The sequence below is a fragment of the Colias philodice genome, chromosome 3 (assembly GCF_061535455.1).
Source record: "Colias philodice isolate Cphi_HAF_F1 chromosome 3, ilColPhil1 Martin Lab GWU primary, whole genome shotgun sequence".
Taxonomy (NCBI): domain Eukaryota; kingdom Metazoa; phylum Arthropoda; class Insecta; order Lepidoptera; family Pieridae; genus Colias; species Colias philodice.
The window spans coordinates 1,166,017-1,172,983 of NC_143088.1; positions in this window are offsets into that span (position 1 = coordinate 1,166,017).

A 6,967-nucleotide genomic window follows, 5' to 3' on the forward strand; every position below is an offset into this window, starting at 1 on the left:
TATAAAGAGGAAAGGTTTGTAGGTATGTATGGTTTTCAGTTTTCACGCATAAACTACTGAACCGATTACAATGAAATTTAGCACACATATAGAGAGTAACTTGGATTAACACATAGGATAGGTTTTATCCCGGAAATCTCACGGGAATGGGAACTATGCGGGACAAGAGCACAGACCACAACCGTCTCTTCTAAAACCATGTTGATAAATGAAGAAAATTTTAAAGAAAAAGTTGCGTTGCTGTCGCTTTCGTGAGCGCATCGTTCAAAACTTTGCGAGGAGACAGCGACAGAGACAAAATAGTTGCCGGGCAACTAAGTTGCTCGTGGGCGCTCGCTCTAAATTAACATTTTTTTATTTATAGATATAACCATGGACGTATAAAAAAAGACGGACACCGTATTACGAACAAACAACGTGAAGCCACCATAGTAAGCTAGCGATCGTGTAAAGACAATAAACACGCACACACTCTCACCATAGTAAGCTAGTCGGCCGCCATTACGTCGTGAACTACCGACTGATTAACTGCGTCACTGTTTCACAAAAAATATTTAAAATGCCGTCTTGTGTGGTTAAATGGTGCCGCAACAGTACAATTTTAAATAGCAAAACACAAGGGATTACATTCCACAGGGAAGCAAGTTATTTCTTTTATGTTTTAATGACAAAATTATTACGGCAAAATTTATAGAAAAAAAATACAGCCGCCATTGTCATCAGGACAGCTGTTGCCATGGCAACATGGCACACACACATGGATGTTTCGCCGCCATTACTAGGCTTCACTCAATGTTTAGGCGATATACCGTCCGTCTTTTTTTATACGTCCATGGATATAACCATACTATTTGGTCAGTCTGTCACAACGCTGCGATCGCTTGCTACTTCAGTACGAGTGCTAACGCCTTGTATGCGCCACGTTTTTGTTATCGGAGTCAGTTGCTTGTTACTACTATGTTACTACTGTTGTTTTCTGTTTTTGTTGCTCTTTGATATTGTTGGTATTGAAGAATGCCGAGACTGCGAAAAACTGTACTCAATAGTGAAACGCGGGAGTTTGTTGTGCGTTTGCGAGGTTATTACGACATCGACACCATTGTAGATTAACCGCTATTAATGAACGTAGGCGTCAACAGTTGCAGTTATGATTCTGAATTAGAGGCGCAAGCACTGATTTCATCAGATTCAGACTAAAATATATTTAAATAAAAATAATCGTTAAACAGATTTTGTTTCATTTCGTTTTGTCCTAAAGTTATTATTTTTTAATTTTCTTGAGTAGGTATACAATTGTTGTATGCTGCGATCTTCTGTTCCATTCAATAGTGAATGAACTAAAGCATAAAGCATAGCAAAAATGTGAACTCGTTTCCATTATCGAAATTTGTTTATCGATACTTCCGCACTAGTCGATAAATGCCAACGATGTAAGTTTTGTAGCACGAATTGCACGATACGTAAAGTCAGATTGATATAATTTCTCGTAAATGTTAAGAATTGTTATAATTCCAACGGAATATCATTGTTATGGCATAAAGCTACGTAAAAAATAATAAATGCCATTTTTAGACGCCTCCAATAAGTTTTTAATTTAATGGTGACGCCATTACAAGTTTGTCTCTTGAGAATAACTGTCAGTGTCATAGGAATCATCATTCACCGCGCCGGGTTATTGAATAAATAAATGAGTTTGAGTTTTAGGAGCCATTATTTAAGAGAAGAAGAATTTTAGTTTGAAAAAATAACCATGTCTAAATCCGTTGCGTAATTAATATATAAGCATACAAAGGGACAGAGAAAGACACTTTGTTATAAAGTATGTAGTGATGATTTCGAAAGTAATGATACACCCAACAATTAATAATACATCTAATAACAGAACCGCCATCTTCATGTTTGTTACTTTAGAAAAATAAATAAACTATTATTTTATATATTAAAGTTGTTTTATTGAACACATACCTTTAGGTAATCGTTGAGTACTCTAATGATAGCTTCGCAGGTCTCTGGTATTATCTCAGACAGAAGTTGTGGTGATATACATGTGCTTAATTTAAGATCATTATATTCTCTTCCTGACGCGAGATATTTTAAAGTTGCCACTAATCTTTCTTCGGCAGTTACAGCTCGCCTCATAACTGTATCGGTTTTCGCTATATATTTTTTCAAAAGATTTAATATTTCATCGAATGATTCTGGAGTCATTCGAAGAGTTCGGAAATCTTCATCATCCAATTCCTTAAGGAGCCGCATACGACTGTAATTTTCTCTATTTCTATAGTAGAATTTAGCCCATTCTCTTCGTTTTTTCCTTTGTTCCTTTTGTAGCGGTGCTGTAGCAACAATGGTTGCTGCAACCAACGCTATTTTAGCATTTTTCGATAATACCGGTGGCATGAGGCAAGACGTCCGTTCACTACTTCATACTTCATAGGCTCATAGCAAAGTCAACTGCATATACTTATTATATTACTCTATGGTCAACTGACAGCTGGAACTGGCTGGAAGGTTTGCTGGAAGGCCAACCGTCGGACAATCTGTAGCAATGTTGGAATGGTTGCTTATGTCGGTTCCAATATGGTTGGCACCAAGGCACCAACCGAATCGGAGCGTCACAGGCTGTTTTCCAATTACAGAGCATAATGCGACTCAGTGCCGCACAATGCCGAATTATGCTGATGCTTAATTGGAACATGAAACGCACCAGCAGGTTGCGCTAATTTCAGTGTTGAAAAAAAAATATCCATAAGAGTAAGCAAAAATCTCATTAATGTGTTAATAAAGTGGTATACTTAATAATTGGTTGAAAAATATTTACGGTTATTTTATGTAATTTGGATTTTGATTATTTCATTAACATTTTTTTCAATGTTTGTACCTTCATCCATACTTATATTTATTTTTTTAGCACAATTTGAATTAACTATGATTATTTCGAAAAAACTACAATGAAACGAAAGCTTTAAAATTTTTTCCAACAATTAATAATTACTAACGATAAATCGATTGCACGCATCAATTCACGCGCATTACTTTTTCTAGTGCTCGATTGTGCGAAGTGTTGCTGTAGTTGGAACATTCAACCTTAAGCATTATGCCGCATAATGCGCTCTAGTGCTGTAATTGGAAAACGGGGTGTACAGTGCGACACAAAAGAGATGAAAATAAATGAGGGCGCCACCGTCGCTCATATAGCAACACTGATACTGCGACGCAAGCGATCTTGATACTATAGAATAAAAATCCAAAAATCTATATAATACTAGCGGTCCGCCCCGGCTTCGCCCGTGGTACATGTTTACGTTTTCTCTACATAAGAACCATCCTCGTACTTCAAGGAATATAATAAAAAAAGAATTATCGAAATCGGTCCAGCCGTTCTCGAGTTATGCGCTTACCAACACATTTTGCGATTCATTTTTATATATAAGATAATCTTATCAATAAATACCGCGATTTAAACCGTTATAATTGTTTCATTGTAGCAATAGTGTAAATTTAAGACAAAAATACATTAGTATTTTAATTGACCTACCTAGGTCAAATTTTACTTAAATGTATTTGGAATTAGTTATTTTATAAAAATCGGTCAAGTGTTTAGACTGCAGAGGCGCTCATAGAATCAAACATACAAACAAACAAGCATACATGCAGCTCAAACACATTACCCTCTTTCTGGGTCCGTCGGGTAGAAAAAAACAAGGCGATTTGAAAACCACATATTTTTATTTTTTTTGTAGATAAATTTTGTACATTAATATAATTCATCAAAATCTAAATATTCTACTCCTTCAAAGGACTGATCATCACTCTGTTTCGAAGTACTGGCAAGAGGGTACGGGGCATCTTCAGTATCTGTAAATATGATACAGTAAATATGATTTTTTTTCTTATGGTTTGATTGATTAATAGATAGATAGCTGTATGAAAACAGTTATCACTATACTATGTAGTAAAATCTAAACTAGGTACTTTATTTGAGGCTGGTTGGATTGGATATAACTTCTTGACTCAAATTGTGCTGGTCGCACTATAAAAACTAGTTTTTGTTTACATACAAATAACCTCAAATTAAATTGCGAAAACGTAATAATCGCCATACATACATACATTAAACACTCGTCACTAATGGAATATTCTATTTTACGTAGTACTGAGCAAAAATAAATGGAATCTCACCGGTATATTCTGCTGTACGTTTGTAAACGTTTTCCAAATCAGTCAATAAATTTCCAGCTTGAAATTCGGACAAACACCGAATAAAAACTTTATACACCACATCACGGACACCGCTACGTTTAACCTTTTTCATGATGTCTCCTTTTTTATTTAAATTTCTTGATCTAAATAACAATTTTATCTCAATAATTCTCCACTTCACGAAAAAAACAACAAATTTTTTTTCAACTTGACAGCTACGTTGCCAATTCAGGGTTGCCAGGTAATGAAAAACGAATTAGTTCCAAAATAATTAATTTCATCTCTTTTATGTCGTACTATATATGCTAAACACATGCTAAACGTAACTTTTGATTTATTATTTTTGTGGATGAATAGTTGTCAATATAGTTGTCACTGTAAGAGCGTTTTCACATTATCCGATCCGATATCGGATATCGGAAGCCGATAGCCGATATCCGATATCGGAGGGAAGTAAAATGTATGAAATATGTGCCTGTCTTTCACATTGTCCGGTCCGATATCGGATATCGGAGCCGACACCGATATTCCCAGTGGCTATCGGACGATAATGTTCAGTGTTGCCAACTCAATTTTCGAAAAGGCAGTATACCAACAGCAAAAAAGCACTAGTTTGTGTATTTTCAGTCTTATAGGGCGCTCAATCTTTATAAAAATTCTTTGCTTTTAACCTAAAAACCTTTCTATTAAAAGAAACCTTTTTTTATTAAGAAAACACACATTTAAGTATTTATAGGCATTTAAAATACGATTTATACGGCAGGTATTTTTATTTGCCGTATTAAAATATACGACAATTGGCTGAACTGAAGTAAACAAAAATATATTGCATTCTTAAATTCAAATATCTATCTTCGAAAACATTAGTGTCTATTATCTTTATTTTATCTCATTCTGCCTCGCTCCTCCTCCTACTCGGATGTTGGTTGTGCTGTTTATTGTATTGTTATCATTGAGTGCTTTGTTTTTAACCGACTTCAAAAAAAGGAGGAGATTTCACACCGATTTTATTTTTATTTTGAATTTACAACAAAGAATACAAAGTTTGAAAACTCTTAATTCTAAAATAATTGTTTATGACAATAAAATAATTTATGTATCTTTACTTACAGGAAATTATAACAATCATATTACAAATATATTTGAACGAGTGACAATATTATTTTAAGATATTACAGTGTAATAAGAAAAAGAAAAGAAAATGTGAACAAAGATTGTATCACTTAATAAATTTATCATAGGTACTACATGAACTTTTATAAATGTATGTAGTGAAAAAATGACTAAATGACTAGTACGTCTTGCTAAAAATACATTTAATAGATTTTGAAAGGTATTTACTAATTTGTATTACCATATTCAAATATAAATTATATTCGTCCATGGTATTACTAAAACTATTAACTAATACTAGGTTGTAGTAGGTATTGATATAAATTTATTTAAGGGTATCATTTAAGCTATCACCAATTTAATTAGTTTTGTGTTTCTTAAATAATAGGGTTTGTCCTCAAAATAGTAGATCTGTCACCAAAATGTAGTCACCAAACAATGCAAAATCAGTTCCACAATAAATCACCTAAAATCCTGAGATATATCATATAAGGTCTAGTACCAAATAAATGTTTTTGTATGTTTTATAATAGGTGTGTCCTAATAAGTATTTAAACAAACTTATTTAAAGAGATCACCAATAAATCAAATTATGTTACTAGAAAAAGCTTCCAATTCGCCTAGTCTGATCGTGGGCTGTCCGTATTTACAACGGCGTCTGTCAATTAAATACGTCCTTACTTGGGACATTTTTGGCACTTTAATACCATCAATTTTAGTCAGCAAGTATGGCTTTTGGTTTGAGATGTGAGTCGTATAATTTGTTTATTTCTTCCTTTAGGTACTCTGTCACTAAGCCCATAACAAGTGAGCGTTTTTGTATCGTGGTCATGATCAGAAACTGTCCGAAACAACAATACTTCATCCGAGAATAAGTACATGAGTAAATACAACTGAGCTGAACACTGTGGTCCCTTCCGCACCACTTTATTACTTCTAAAGTACTTTTTTCTCCCTTCCTCTACATCATGCGTTCGTAGAAAAGACCAAATTTTTTCAGCCTTTATATACTCCTCAGCACTGTGTTTGTCTTCAAATTTTTTAACGAAAATCCAATCCTTGCTTTGCGACCGTTTCTTCTTTGGTATGGTGCCTTCATCAGTGTCAGTACCTTCCTCATTTTCCTCATTTTAAAGCGCGCCAATTTGTCTCCGCCCCTTTGATCATTTTTTCATTAAAATTATAAATTGATGTATTAAATTGGTAACGAATACTATTAATTTAATATCTGAACGAAATAAAATGTTACTACTGTATTGGTGACAAAATATCAAATAAAAAGGAGTCGCAGTCAGGGATCGATAATCGATTTATTTGGTGACAGATCTACCATTCTGAGCACAGAGCTATTATTTAAGTAACAAAACTGTTATTATAAGAACGAAGTTTATATTCATGTAATGCAATATAATTTTATTGATTATCGATCTCTTATTTTACACATAATATATTAACATTAATTTGATAATTCATACCTGGGAACAATTTTTGTTTATCTGAGAACGAAAATATTTCGTGGTGATAGATCTATTTATTAGGTGATACAACTTGATGACAAATATAAATTTTGGTGATAGAAAATATAGTTCCCTTTATTTAATTTATATTGTGTTAACATAAGTATATTATGTTATACAAATGACCGATATCA